Below are 16,710 nucleotides of genomic sequence, written 5' to 3'. Positions count from 1 at the left end.
CGAGAATAAAAGTGATTGACAGAGCCACAAATAATCATAAACTTTCCCCTTGTATCCAGAGACTCAGCTGCCAAACTACATTTAAGTCGGGCAAAGAAAGGAAAAGGAATGGTCCACATGTGTATCTCTTATGAGGATTTATAACATCACTCAAAAATTTTGGAATTGAATGTATTCATTAGCTCATATCTCATAGTCATAGTAGAAATAATAAATAGTTTTTGTATTATTTATAATATCACTTTACCTGTGAGCAAACTGAGGCTCAGAGACATTTCAATGAGAACCTCAGGTGACAAATAGTCCTCTCATGCCACATATTCTATTCTATAAAAGCAATCCCATTAGAAGTGGCAGAAGAAAAGAGCTAGCCCTTTCTGACATGAGTAAAAGAAAAATCTGGAAGTCTGAACTTCATATGTTCTGTCAAAGTAAAGAATTTCAGAGATTATTATTGAAATTGGTATTCTGGTTTCTTGGATATAACAATGACACAGGAAAAGGGGGAGAAGGAATGAAAAACATAGAGTATATTGATGAAGTCCATGGGGTGCAGTCTTTTATAATAGGATCCCAAGATTAATGATGACTTGTGTGTTGAAATAAAGAAATTACTACGTTCCTGTTTTGCTAACTGTGAGGAATAGGATTAGAATAACATTCATGAAACTACAAATCATAGAAGTATATTAAAAAATTTGTTTTTCCTTATAGACACTTGAATGATTGACTCTTGAGCCAGGCAGCAAATCTCAGCATGCCTCTAACATTTACCAATTACTAAAATGTAGTTAGGACAGCAGGAGGAACCTGAACTACTGGGGAGTAGCATTAAGTACTTATTCAAAAGCCAGGTGGTGAGTTTTCTTTGCTGTTTTAAGTTTCTAGTTTCTCTCTATTTTTATTTATTTATTTTGGTTTAGAAAGCCCAGATAGTCAAGAGTTCCTTTAAAATACGGTCAATATGAGTTCTTATTAATCCATCTTGCCACTCAAGCATTGGTCACAGCACAGCAACTTTGCCATCACCCAGCAGCTAATTAAAAATGTAGAATATCAGGCTCCACCCAGACTGAATCAGAGTTTCCATTTTAACAAGATCTCCAGGTGATTGCATGCACAATAAAATTTGATAAAACTCTTAGGACATTTATAGGAAAATTAATTGTGGCATATGTGATTTGCTTAAGGAGGCTACAGATGAACTGTAAATGTGACTAATAGTGTAAATCATGGGGTCTCTTATAGAGATTGTCAAGTCATCAGTGATTAAATATATATGTATAGACCCTCGAGTATATGCCAAGCACAGTGTGAAGAGTGTCAGAAGATACTATAGTGTACTGTATTGCCTGATATGCCACCTTTTGCATATATTTTGTGACATTTTTTCCTGGTTAAGTTCTAAACATTTCAAATCTCAGTGAGGAGAGAACTGTTTACTTTAAAATTGGGCAATCCCCATGAATACATATGCATGGGTAAGTCCCATGAACACAATTTCCATAAACACAAACACACGTGCAAACATTGTATTAAACGAAATAAATTTTAAGTGGGTTCTTTGTTTATGGATAGGGCTTGTCAACAAACTCTCATTCAATTGAAAATAAAAGTAAAAGAACTTATCTCTAAGGATTAAGCGATCGTTCTTCCTAAACATGACTGTAGTCTGTGGAGATGAGGGTTATCACTGTGTCCACTCACCTCATCGTAACCCGGCCCAGGGTCGTTTGCATGGAGTTCCGGGGAGTATAAATGAAGCCTTTTCTGGATTTCAGTTGATTTTATAGTACAAGCATCATTCTTCCCCATTCATCTCCAATGTTGGTTTTCTCAGTTTCAACATTCACATCTCTGCCTCCATGTAGGTTTTCCTTTTCTTTTCTTTTCTTTTTTCTTTTCAAGACCCCATTATGTTCTAACAATTTACATTCACAGCTCCATCACTTCATTTGTTCATATTATCAAACACACAGAGCCTCTGTCTAATTCAATGAGAAACCAGAATGGTAACTGATGTCTGCTTTTATTTTTCAGGAGGCAATGAAAAAATTTCAATGAATTAGTTGTGTCGGTTGAAGACTTTTAATATTGCTGTTAGTATTGTCCTTCTAGTCTAAGTGGAAACATATGGTCCAGTGTAATTTAAGTGTATACAGAATACCTTTTATGCAAAGGACTTCCTGATGTAAATGTTGAGCAGGAGTTCTTAGCCCCGGCTACACATTAAAATCACTTGGGGAAATTTTAATATGGATAGTGCTGAAGCCCCACTTCCATATATGTGACTTAATTGTTCTGAGATGGGGACCTGATACTGGCTTCACAAAGATGTGTTTATGAATATATATATTTGCATAAATATTTGAATATACAAATTCATATTTGTATAGCACATACTATCTCATTACTTTCTACAATATAATTGCAATACTCTCTTTCTTACTAATGTATCTTATTACATATAAATGCATGTTTAGAGAGGCAGTGATGATTATTTATTTGTATTTGAACTCTGAACCATTTGTGCTTAGTTTTTCGTAAGAATTGCTATTTTAAAACTACACATAATTACTGTTTTAAAACTACACATAATTTTGCACAGTTCCTAGATTTCTGAGGTTCTTCGGAACAGTTCACAAAGGGTTTCTTAGTCTGGGTTTATATAATGTTAAAGAAAATTAAAACTCTCCATCAGAAGTGTAGCAATTTTGCATAAAAAATGTCAAGATGTATATATATATTATGTAATCCAGATTATTGACTAAACATCATAATTTCCAACTGGGTGACTGGCACCAAGTCAGACACAAAAATATGTTAATTAAAATGATGTGATAGCCACGAATTAATAGATTTACTGGCTATATGTAGATGAAATTTGCAAAAAGAAAATACTATAGTCATGGAATGGGAGGATCAAAACACCTTATAAGATGATATTCAGTCTACAGACAAGTTTATATTCATTATCTCACTTATTCTTTTTCAGATTCTTCGAGGTCAGCCTTACTGTGAATTTACAATTGCAGCAACTTAGGTTGTGAGGGGGTAACAAGCTCACTGAATCAGGATGTGGGTCAAGTGTAGTACTGCTCACATTGTCCTCAACTGCTGTCAGTGTAAGTTTCAGCCACATCTCTATAACTTGGAACCAAAAGCAATGCCATGGCTTTGAACTGGGCACTATTTCTAAAATAGTATTTCCTTCATGTAGTTGTGCACCATCAACCACATTGTCACGAACATAAAAACCAACATGGAGTTCTTTTCTTTGTCCTCTTTGAGGGAATATTACATCTGATATTACTTAAACTGGAGGGTGATAAGGATTTCTCAACACACTGGAAAACGACATGTCAGGGATTTTGCTACGTGAAACAAAGCACTTGGTAAAGAACAGCTTGAGTTCTTTCCATCTGCCACACTGATTTTCTTCACACGTAACCAAAATCATAAAGCAACCCCAGCCCAGAGCAGATGAAATATGGAAATAAATGTGAAGAGAACAGGTCAAAGGAGCTCAGTGACTCAGAGATTAGCCACTGGCGTCTCACTTCTGGGATCCGGATGTCATGAAAAGTTCCCTGTTACAGTTCGTGAGCCCACCAAAGATTTAATGCCCCCTGTCAACGTTAGAGCATTACCTTAAGGAGGCTGAGCCATGACTGAGCCCAAAAATGAAATATAACTCTGCTATTTATGTCCCTCTGGCTTACATGCTGGTGGACTAAAGCAGATTTGTGTTCAAGGCCCTGCTTCACAGGCTTGTTTCCTTAAGAAAACAATATTTTTTCATATCATAAATTCCAATTTTTCCCTTAAAGCAATTCTTAGTAAAATATTTTATCTTCAAAGAAAACCATAAAGGGCATGTGGGGGGGGGGTTGAAATTCAGACTTTAAAATATTATCAGAACCTTGATAGATGTTCTCTTTGTCCAAATGCAATATTTAATTATTTAAAGAATGCTTCTCAATGACCCAACATACATATTATTTTGTGTTCATGTCCAGAATTTGTTTTTAATTTAAAGCAACCTGGTCTAAAGTAATGAGTGATTTCAATTAATTGTTATGTTCCTATAAATTCTGTTGGTATACAAAATGGGTCAATGTTTGGAAAGGTATAAACTTGTGGCAAAATAGTTTTGGTAGGTGTCAAGTATGGATGAATTGTATAAGAAGGAAGACGTGTTAGAGAGTAAGGCACTTTCAAAAGGATAAAGCTGGTTAGAAGTCCCTAACATGTGCTTCTTTGAAATTCTTCATTATTCCCAGCTGAGTCATTGTGGACATTTTCCATAATTATGTTCAGGATATCTACTTGGCTTCAAGCTCTGTACTGCACTCAAGGATGCGTTCTCATATAAAAGTCCCAAATTGTTTGGTATGCCAAGTGGGCAGTACTGAATAGAAGGAATGGATCCTTTACACTGAAGGAGTTTTAATTATTGAGATTCCTTAGTAGAAAAAAAAAATTCCTTAGTAGATTTAGAATATGAAAAGCCAGTGAGTTTAGGAAAACATATATAAGCCAATAAATCCTTTGGTATAAAGAAGTCAAACAAGGAGTGGGAAACTATGGAATGTGAAATTTATGTAATTAAAAAAGTGAGATGAGCACAAAACACTTATCTGAATGTGATTAAAAGGGAAAATTTTAGATTATATAAAAGGTAACAATAAAAAATTAAGAAAAAAATCCATGTAACAACACTATACAGTGAACCCTGTTAAACCATAATAAAAATTAATTAATATTACAATTATAAAAATGTACTATCATCAATTGTAACAAATGTTCCACACTAATGCAAGTTGTTGGTGGGGTGGTATAAGAATCCTGTGTTTTATGAATGTTTATTCTATAAACCCACAACTTCCCTAATAAAGGGAAAGAAAAAAACAGTGGAAATTTAACCAAATAAAGTTAAAGTTTCCTTTCTAACTGTACTGCAAATAAGATGCCTACTTTCATGCACATAAAATTATTATGAAAATAAAGCTTGCAAATGACAGAAAGAGTAGTTGGAGTAATTATAAAATGTAATTTGCTTGGCTCCACTTGGTGGAAGGTCTAGAAAGAGAGTGAGAGAGGGCAAATATTAGCTGTCTGCTAATAGCACTTCTAAGTATGGTATCTAATGACTGTTTTTCCAGTGACTTTAATCCAAGTCAATGGTAGTAAACTATGTAGTTTTATTTCCACATGACCACACCTCTTTCAAGAATTCACATCACTGAAGAAACTGGGAAAAGGTTGAAACACATTCTCCTGGCTCAAATATTGCAGTAATAATAGCAACCTGGCAAATAAAGTTCACTCTCCTCCCCCATGCTATGGGCCTTACTTTGCGTTACTTAGAGGAGACAGTAGTAGGGCAGGAGTCAACCCAATAAATCTAATTTATTTAAACTAATTCATGAAAACGCAACACCATGTTCTATGTGAAATATTGTAACCTGGAAAAGGTCTATGTTGAAAAGGGACTGTGGTGGGGTAGAACTAATTTCCCCCATTTTTTGGGACATACAGCTTATTTGTTTTACCCCTTGTTCTGTAATTTAAGTCATATTCAGCTTAGCACTTATATAGATAAGACAATTGTTAAGTTTATAATTATTAGATAGTTTTGTTTCTGGTTTTATTTCTGTTTATTGCAGGTCTCAGACTGTCTTACCTGTGTCTTATTAACTCAATGAGGAAAGGCCCAGTTTCAATAATTAAATATGCCCATCACTACAACTAAGCATAGACTTAATAAATTGCTCGGGGTGTAATGTTCTCATAATACAGGCATTAATAATGCCATCTTTATACACTATTGGGAAAAGTCAAATTGCCTCCACCTTCCTTGTCCTCACCATAAAGACCCTTCCTCTTATTATGTTTTCTTAGGCATACTTTCCAGATTATTAGTAAGTGTCACAATCTAATGAAAGTGACCGTAAGAAAAAATAAAAGCATTTTAATACAAGTATTTATGTTTCTAAGTATATATTTATTCCCTTAGTCTCCAAATTCTGTTACAAGAAATAGTTTTAGCAGCCACGAAACTAAAACACCCATCCTCCCTTCCCTTTCCATCTTCAATTCTGGTGCAGAGATGCTGGTGTGCAAGGAAGGGAGGCAGTGAGGGAAAAGGACACACAGATGGTGGGCAGAGGAGCAGTCAGAGTGGTTGCAAAGGGTTAAATAAGCAAAGTTATTGAGAATGATGGGGACCAGATTTTCACTGTCTGAGAGGGGATTTACCCATATGGAAAGGGTAAAGACTAGGACAGACTCTAAGGTATTGGTTTGGAAATGGAAGTATCAATATAAATTCATACACACACATATGCACATAGATGTTTGAGTATGTGTATATACATACATATAGAAGTAGCTATAGATGCATGTGTATGCATCTGTCTATGCATAAATATGCATGTGCAGTTATGTATGTGTATATTTCTGTACATACAAATATTATCTAGCTCTGTCTGGAAGCAATGACACTCAGTAGCAATGAACACAGTGAGCATTCAAATCTTGCTTCTAAATACCAATCTCCACTAAAAGAAGTCATGGGTTTTAGGTAAATAGCTGATTCCAGGACTGGATCAAGGAAAATATAAAAAGACCCTGGAAATATTTATACCAGATAGTAAGTAAATGCTTAGGGAATGACAAAGGATATATCAAAAGGACATAGGAGCCAGCTTGACGGGGTTCCAACTGGCAAAATCTACAATTTAAAACCTCAAAGTAAATAATGAGAATACCATATTCTAACTCATTGAATAAAACAGAAATATTTTAAACCACACAGATACATACAAATAATAGGATAGAAAGTAAAGTTCTTTCTAAAAATAAAATACCAATTTAAAACTGTATAAAGAATGCTTAAAATTGATAATATAGGTGATAGAGGCAGGAGGCATCAATAGATCCTTTGGGTGATAGATGGATGTTTGTTTATATTACAGCATGATATTGCTATAATTCTCCACAAATGAGACCAAATGAACCAAGCAAAAAGGGCGAAAATAGTGACTTTAGTGGAAACACTTAATCGGCACAAACTTGACCAAATGATCAGGGACAAAATCACCAGAAGCAAGACCGGTAAAAGAAAAAGTGCTTCCTGATGTGATGACTAAAAAGGACACAATATCATTTCTGTGGCATTTTGTCAAGAGTGAAAGACCTAAGTCTGGTATAAGGAAAATCACATGGACCAGGTTGAGGTAATCCTAGAAAATGAAAAGTCTATAGTCTAACTGCACCTCGCCTGTGAGAGACAGGGAAAGAATTAGGAATTCTTCCAGATTGAAGGAGCCTCATAAGATATGACAACCAAATACAAGGGATGTTCTTGTACAGACTCATAAAATGGGCATTATTGGGACAGTTAATGAAATCTGAAATAGGTTTGTGAAGGTATCTTTGTTTTGGGAATGTACTTGAGATTGTCTCTGTCTCTCTCTCTCTCCCCTCTCCTTAGACTCTGAGCTCTTCTCAGGCTAAATGGCAACTGTCGTATGTTATTTGTCTTTTTATATGCAGCATTGTTATGCAAAGTCTGGCACATTCTAAGGACTCATCAATCTTATCAGAGTGAATTGTCTGATCATGGATTGATTTGTTCCATTGAAAGAGCATACAGACCTATGGGTCATGACGCTTACGCAGGATATGAATTCAAAATGACACTGGACATTGTTTGAATTCTTGTCTTAAATCCTGGTCCATTTAGAATCTTAAGGGAAATCATGGAAGAACAAAATTTTCTATATGCCTTCTACTTACTGCCTGCTTTTCAGGTCCCTGCCAAAAAAAGTCACAAGGGCAGCCTTTCCTGAGAAAGTTTGGCACTTGTGCCTCTGGTATGGATGGAAACTATCAATGGAAAACAGTGCTTCGAAAAAGTTTCCTACACCCTTTGTGTAAAGAGGTAAATTTTAGCTTAGAGGAAAGTAAAAGAAAATAGAATACTGTGCACCATCACCTGAATCCTATTCTAATAACAAATTACTTCAGTATGAAAAGGAGCAGCCGGAAACTCAATCTCAGTTAAGTTGAATTTACTTAAAAGTTTAAAATGAAAAATAAAATAAAGTCCTGGAATAATAACCTCCTCCATCCTGATTTTACACTCAGTTCCCAAGGTAATTTAGTATATACACAAATAAGAGAGCTGCCTTATTATGATTTACACCACAGGCCTTGTTCAAGCCCCTTTTCGGTAGAAAATGCCTATTGCTTTTTATCGATATTATCTTAATTTAAATAAAAAGTATAATAAACAATTTGATGTTATCTGAAATTTTTGAATATATAAAATCAAGCAATGTAAAATATTAAGTCTTAATACTGGAACTACTTTACATAAAAATAAACAAAATCGTGTAGCAGCAATGGATTGTTTAGTGCTTCAATTGCTACTCAAAAGCTATTTTCAAGAAAATAAACACAATGGAATGTTCATGTAAATTCTCAACTTGATATAAACCACTTCACCACCCACTGGCCAGCAGGAGATTACAAATGCTGACACACTGAGCATTCAATAGCATCTCTTTCTGCTATCATGCAAATATGTTACTTCTGTTTTTAAATGAGGAAAAGTTTTTTTAAAAAGTCAAGATTTAGATTAAACTGGAAAAACTTTTTCTAAAAGAGTTTACAGTTTATGATCTCTGTCTAGATAGACAACTCTGCACATGTTTAGTATACTCTTACGTACTCTATTTTGTTTTTTTTAGGGGAGAGACAGCAGAGAGAAGATTACACTTTTATTTTTGCTTTCTGATATTCTTCAGGCAGGGAAATAATTTTGTGGACTAATATATGTAGAGAGTGTGTAAAATATCCCTTGATATATGAGCTGCTTTCGTGGTATCCTTTCTCTCTTTTAGGAGTCTATTCAGGTTATTAGCAAAGAGGAATGAGCGTGTTGGGCTAGGAATAAGAGATTGGGGTACTAGTCCCAGCTTGGCCACAAACTCAGTCTGTGGGACTTACCTAGACCCTATACATCCTTAGGGAGTCTCAGTTTCATTCTATAAAGAGAGGTGGTTAATCTTTGTAGTCCCCCCAGGATCCATGACTATAAAATTTTAAGATTCAAGGTTTCAAAACCTATGGATATTATTTATCACTTTTCATCATCAGGGATAAAGGATGTATTTTGGTTTGTTTCCTTATTCCTTTATCATAGCATTTACCATATCATAGTAAGTTGTTTAGTGTGGCTCTGTTCAGACAAACTGGAAGTTCCTTAACAGCAGGGCATGTTCTTTGTATCCTTGTATCCTTACACAAGAAAGCATCAAGGTCGACTAGAAAAGGCTCAGACTTCCAAGTCAGAAAAACCTTGGTTTAAATTCTGAATTACTACTGTGTCTGTGGTGGTCACAGCAGACACGCTCAAAAAGTTTAATGGCAGGATGACTTACGGCGGTTTGAGCAGGGCCAAGGGAACCAGAGGGGATTCTGAGGCTCCTGGGACCAACAACAGCAGGAAGCCATTATTAGACACAGCCCTAAAAAGGAGAAAGGAAAGAGTGGTATTGCCAGAATCCAAAGAGATCTTGGAGCCCTGGAAAAGGGACATTGGACCAATAGGTGAGCTCAGCAACCACTGTGAGATGGGGGAGAGCAGAAGCAATAAACCACACTGTTTTCTCTCCTCAACCTGGTATCTCCTGGTGCCTCTCAATGGCTAAAGCCAACCAGAAGCCAGAAGGCAAAGGAATCTGGGTGAAGTGATTTAAGAATTCAGATTCCCAAGGCAGAGAAGATGGAGAATAGATTTGGGTGGAAAAATATAAAATAACCTCCAAGCTTTGAAATCCTGAGAACATTTATAAATCCCTGAGCATAAATTTAGAACAAAACATTATACTGGTATCTCAGGGTACTGTGATGATTGAATGAGAAAATGTATATAAAAGAGCATACTTGATGAAGATTGCACAGTAAATAAATATCATTTGCATTTGCTTGTTGAATAAGTGGATGACCAGATGAACAATACAGAGCAGACTAACTTCTGTCTCTGTGGGTATGAAACAAATGAGCCATTAGAATACACATATTCGACAATGTGCTCAGTAATCAGATTGCCACAATGTTCTCTGCATGGAGAAGGCACTCATCTCCTATAGGAATAACTGAGACTCATGAATATGGAGCTGAGCTATTATCAGCATGACCTGTGATAATGCAGGCTGCTCTGTTATACTGTGCAATCGGTTGGACTCTTTATACACTGTGACTTGCCTGAGGAGTCCTTCCTGTGTGAGGGCTCTGCCTTTTGTTTTTTTAAACCATCCTATTATTGCTTAATCCTTGACTATAGTAACTTAAAAAAAAAAAAGAGGAAAAAGTACCATGATTAGGTTGGGAATCATTATCTAATTAAAAGAAATTAAGTAATATCAAGGAAATTTAACTGGCTCCACTTTTGAAGAATGGGGTATGACACCAAGATCGATAGAATCAACATTATTTATGTTTTATCAACAACAAAAACATTTTAAATGAACAGTTATGAAAACATCCCTACAGAATCTATTCCAGCCATTTCTTAGGGAGGCATAAGTTTAAGGATTCTTTTATTCGCTTTATTCATGACAGTGTAAAAAAGGAGAAAAAAGCATTTTTGTTCTACAAGCTTATTTTGATTTGCTTTCCACATCTTGAAACAATTCCCACTTTTGAAAAAGAATTAAATTATCTAGGCTAGGTTTTCTCAACCTTGGCACCATTGACATTTTAGGCCAGATGATTATTTTTGGTGGTGGTGAGACGGGGTTGTCTTATGCACTTTAGATGTTTAGCACTATCCTGGCCTGTACCCACTAGATGCTGGCAGCACACACCACTGCTCGCTGCAAGTTGTGACAAGTAAAAATGTCTCCAGACATTGCTAAATGTCCCATAGGGGGCAAAATCATCACTGTTTGAGAACTATCACTTGGCTGCCTAGATATCTCTGGATTTGGAACCTGTTCCCCTTGAAAGTGCTGGATTAAAACAGATATATTTTTATCCCTATTTCTTTTTTTCTAAGCACTATGCTCAACAATAAACCATTATATCTTTACCTTTACATGGGTACACACATCATAACTAGGTAGTCTAGCCCTGCTCTTTCAGTTTTTGATCTGGATGGTACTCGTTCTAATTAGATGCCTTCTGCAGATACCTGATTTCACCCTGATGTGTCTCAAGTATTAATTAAAGTCACATATTTATGGGGGACTCTTACTCTTTTTCCTGAGTTCCACTTGCAACATTTCAGAATTAAGAAAAAAGAAGTAATGGATAACATGAGAGGAAAATATTCAACTGTTCCTTACCAATAATTTCTAAACATAGAATTTTGGAAAAAAAATCCAAGAAAGTAATATATGTCAGTCAGTCAGCAATAATTAAATAGATCAACTTATGTTAATATATTGAATAACTTTATTTTATAATGCAAAGTGACATATGAAATGTAGCCTTTTGTGACTTATGAGGAATTATTTAAAATAATTTAACAAATGTTATTTGTGTTTCTTTTTAAAATGGGCTTTAAAAAGATAGATAAAACCAGTCAGCTCTGCAATGCAATTTTATACCCAATATATATTACAGTGTATTTAAGAAAATTCACCTCCCCTACATACACATACTTAAAAGATACACAATCCTATTTTTTATGGATTTGGAAACTTTTCATTGGGGTAAAAATCTTTTCAAAGTGCTATTAAACTCTGGTGCTGATGACTGACTTTTCCTCCAATGCCAGTGATAGCCTCATAATTCAAGATAAACCTATACCACCACCTGCAGCTCATTACAAACCCATTAAAAAAGATCCATTCCATGGCAGGCCTTCTTTTCCAGTGAGGACTGGCTCTGTTAGATAAATTCTCTATCATTTTGCAGGGCTTTTTTTCAAGTGTCAGAGGACTCATTCACAAAAGGTTCTTTTCACAAAACTCTTCCCCAATGTAAGAGTTTTCTATGAACACATAAATATTCACTGTGTATACTTCAACTGGCCTGATACAAATTGTTTATTAATGGAAACACATGAATTTGAACTTATTAGAAGATAACTGGCAAATAAAACAGAGAAACATCGGGTTTATATCTCTTTTCTCATCAGTCTGCAACTTAGTGCTCTTTGCTACTTTACATATTATGATAACAAATTTCCCAACAAATACACTGTAGATTTGAAACAGAAATGTGGAGGGAAGTGTCTCCTACCTCATCAAATAGACTAGTCAAGTAGAAACAGGTGGGGTGACCTACTTTGCATTTTGCACGGATGAAAAGATTTAGAATTTATTTTTTCTTGTCTCAGGGATTTGTATTCCCAAAATTGAAAACAGTTTAAAATAGAAAGGTGTAAGCTGATTAGCACAGTAATACTCTCTAAATTCTCACTCCCTGGTGAAGGTAAAAAGTGCTAATTAATCAATTGCTCAATTAGGAGAGGCTCTTAAGAGCATATTTAAGAAATATGCGTCTGTAAGGAATTATGTTTAAAGTGGAGTGTTTGTAGTACAATCCTCCAAATAAAAAGAACTTGAACATTCTCAAGACAATTAGACAGTGTTATTCCCAGAGATAAAGAACAAAGTTTCATTTTAGTCATTTCTTGAGGGTCTATGTATTTTCATAGTTTTTCTATGCATGAGGATTTGATAATATAATACATGTAAAGCACATAGAATACACCATGGAAAGCAAAGAGGCAAATATTCAGATGAGTTAATGACATTGTAACCTAAGAAATACATAACATCAATGACACAGTATAATAGCCACATCTTTTCTGCAATCGTATTATGTTCAGATTGCTGCCTAAGGGATGGAGGATGCAAAGACTCAATCACAGAGTGCAGGATGGAAGGTATACAGGAAGTAAGGCAGTGCAGAAAGTCCAGATCCTTAAAGGACCAAGTGAGTGATGTGTAGGAAGGTAGACTTGATGGTGGCAAAAGATTAAATTGCTTTAAGTTATGGCATACTATGATCAACCATGTTTTTACAATAAGTCTGAGGTCAGTGTGAAGAAATAAGAAGAGCAAGACTGAAGACGGAGACAACAGATATAAGCAGACTATAGAGAACACGTGGAGGAGAGGTTCCAAAGATTTAAGACTACCAGAACTTCCCTTCACCAGTTGTGTGATTCTATGAAGAGTCTAACCTTCCTGAGGTCCAGTTTTCTAAACTGTAAAAGGCCATAGTCAGAAGTATCTATTTTACAAATATGACATTAAAGTTTATTGGGTGCCTTTAAATACAATTCCCTGTTTCATAGCTGAGGAGGCAGACCCCTAATACAATGTGCCCACAGCTGGACCCACGAGGCCAACGGAATCTTCAGGCTCTGTCTCCTTTCCTTTGTTCTAACTTACACTCCTGCTTTCCTTAGCTGTCCTTGCTTTCTTCAACGTTTTGCCTCCTACCTGAAACTTGCCTGTCTCTCAAGCCACTTTTCAAAGGAACTGATTAGAATACATGTTAGCTCTTAATCTCAGTGTCTCTTTTGAATCATCTGTCTCGTGATCTGGGACTGCCCACCAGCCTGCTCTGCTGTGGAGGGGCAGTCCTCTAGAGTCTTTGTCTTCATCTGTTTTCCTGGGAGTCCAGAAACAATGCAAATTAAAACAACAATATCTTAATATTATTTTTTTACCAGAATTTTATTACAGTGTCCAAAAGGAAACTAAAATGTGAACGAAAGTTAAACTAAGATTTTCATTAAAATAGTACTAATAGTTCTGTAGTCATGGAACCTATGTCAGCCAGTTGTACATCCTATTACACAAAGTAACGTGACCAAATAATAACCAACTCCTTTTTTATTTTTCATTGTTGTGGTTGTTTTTTAATACCTCTTAGAGTTTTATTGAATTAATCAAGTATCTTGCCTTGAAATATCTTACTTGCTATCTTCTTTTTTCCCTTCGATATTAAATCAATTATTTAGTAGCCAGGCCTGCTACAGCCTAACTCCTAGTCACCAAAATAACTGAGTATTTGTCATGAATCTCGTGTTGCAGGTGAATATTCTTCCCCATTCCTCATTCCTGGTGTTTCCTTCCAAACAGAAGGAGTTCAATTATTGTAACACTCCTGGGTTTTCTCTCTCTGTTTATTCCACCCTCAGAACAGAAGCACATAAGTCATATACCTGTATCAAAATTGGTAGGGATTTCTAGTACAATGTTTTTAAGACTACTGACCTAGCCTCATGTACATAGGAAATATAAAGGAAATGTATTAAATAGAGATCAAAACCAAGAAGCAGGGAAGTGGATTTGGTTCAACTGATAGAGCGTCTGCCTACCATATGGGAGATTCAGGTTTCAAACCCAGGGCCTTCAGACCCATGTGGTGAGTTGGCCCACATGCAGTGCTGATGCGCACAAGGAGTACTGTGCCACCAGGGGTGTGCCCTGCGTAGAGGAGCCCCATGTGCAAGAAGTACACCCCATAAGGAGAGCCGCCCCACGCAAAAAATAAAAGCACAGCCTGCCCAGGAATGGCACCGCACACATGGAGAGCTGACCCTGCAAGATGGCGCAATAAAAAGAGACACAGATTCCTGGTGCTGCTGGCAAGAATGCTAGCTGACACAGAAGAACACACAGTGAATGGACACAGAGAGCAGACAGTGCAGGGGGGCGGGGCGGGATGGGAATGAGGAGAGGAAAAAAGTGCACATTAAAAAAATTCCTTTAAAAAAAAAACAAACCAAGGAGCAGAGCAAAGTGAAGTCAACAGGTACTAGCTCAGCAGGAAAATGATGCACTGACAAATACCAATTCACATTCCAGAATTACTGTGACTGTCTCCAGTGATGCCATGCATGCTTCTAACATGAAGCAAGAAGTTCCTCTGCCTAGGTCAGGTGACAGGAAAAGGGTCACAAGTCACTGTAGCAAGATCAGCTACATTTATTGAGATCCTAGCTTATGCCCTGCACTGTGCTGTTGATAAGCATGAAAAGAAGATTGTCATTTATGTCTTTAAATACTATTGAAAAGAAAAAAAAAATGTTAAAGTCTGGACAAGGTTTTTGTTTTTTTTTCAGTTTATCCCCTCTTCTTTTGTGTACAGTGTAAATAATTTAAAATGTTAACATCTACACATTCAAAGCAAACATGATTTTTATTTTATTATTATTAAAAAATTTTTTTTGTTATTTTTTAGGAAGCTTTAGATTACAAAAATATTACATAAAAGATATATGCAGGCCCACCTCCTGGGTTCTGGAGTTCATAAGCAGCACTGTGTCCACAACGGTGGCAATGAGTGGCCTGGAGGCTGGCGGACATCTGTTTGTGCCAACTGGTTCCCAGTGATCTTTATCCCCTCATGCTCAGCTTCCTGCGCAATAACCAGCTCTTGGAGGTGGCAAAGAAGTTCACCAAGGTAACAGGTACTACCCAGAAGGATGCCAGTTCTTCCTCCCTTTTGACTCAACATCTGCTAAGGTCCCAAAGCAGAAGGTACAGGGAAATGAACAAGTGACTAAGAAGGCTAAGAAGACTTCTTCCAGTGACAGTAGTGAGGAGAGCAGTGAGGAGGCAAAAGCCCTAGGAACTGCAGCTAAGAAAGGTGCTGTATCTGCTAAGCAGGTCATTCTTCCTCCTGGAAAGGCTGTGGCCAAAGCATCAGAGAGCAGCAACAGTAAAGAATCCAGTGAGGAGGAGGAAAAGGAGGACAAAAAGAAAAAGTCTGTCCAGAAGGGAGTTAAGCCCCAAGCCAAGGCAGCTAATACTCCTCCCAAGAAGGCCAAGAGTTCTAAGTCTGATTGTGACTCAAGCTCAGAGGATGAGGCACCAAAGAACCAGATGCCAAAGACAACACCTGTGGCAGCTAAAGCTCAGGCAAAAGCTCCAGCTAAACCAGGCACAACAGCTTGGGCAGCACCTAAAGTGAGCAACGGCCCAACAGCTAGCAGCAGAAGAAGGAGGAGAAGAAGGCAGCAGCCATTTCCAAGAAGGCTACCTAAAAAGCAAGCTGTGGCCAAGGCCCTAGGGAAAGTAGCTGCCACCTCACGCAGAAGAGTTCTAGCAGCGAGGACTCTTCCAGTGAGGAGGAAGAGGAACAGAAAAAAAACATGAATAAAAAAACTAAGTCCTGACAGTCCAGTCCCTCCATCCTCTGCTCCCCCACTGAAGAAGTTCCTGGTGACCCGGCCCCCCAGGAAAGCTGCAGAAAAGAAACAGCCAGAGGAAAGCAGTGAGAACAGCAGTGTTGAGTCTGTTTCAGGTTCTGATGAAGAAACCCCCAGCTAAGGCAGTCATCATTAAAGCAGCCACTAAACCAGCTCCATCAAAGAAGGTAGCGGAAAGCTCTTCAGACAGTTCAGACACTGTTAGCTCTGAGAATGAAGCTCCTGCCATGCCAGCCAGCTCCACCAAGAATTCCTCAGGTAAGCCAACCACCATTACCAAGCTGCCGGCAGAGAAATCAAATGTCAGGAGGCAATACGTGAAATATCCCAAGGTGAACCTGGGTACCACTCGTAACATTTTCTGGGTTTTTTTTTTTTTTTTTTTTTTTTGGATTTTATTTTTCAATGGCTTCTAATAGTATACAGATTACTGCTAAATTTTTAAAGATATAATTTTCTGAGTTCATTTAAAACATGGTGTTTTAAAATCAAATGAAATATTTATAAAATAGATTTTC

At 36.9% G+C, this 16,710-nt stretch overlaps 1 pseudogene; it reads left to right on the top strand.

Annotated features, from left to right (window-relative positions):
• The window catches only part of LOC101439877 (nucleolar and coiled-body phosphoprotein 1-like), a 71,394-nt pseudogene that overhangs the window by 45,507 nt on the left and 9,177 nt on the right, over positions 1-16,710 (top strand).

Source organism: Dasypus novemcinctus, chromosome 1 (genome assembly GCF_030445035.2).
Source record: "Dasypus novemcinctus isolate mDasNov1 chromosome 1, mDasNov1.1.hap2, whole genome shotgun sequence".
Lineage (NCBI taxonomy): Eukaryota > Metazoa > Chordata > Mammalia > Cingulata > Dasypodidae > Dasypus > Dasypus novemcinctus.
This window is presented reverse-complemented; position numbering and strand designations above follow the sequence as displayed.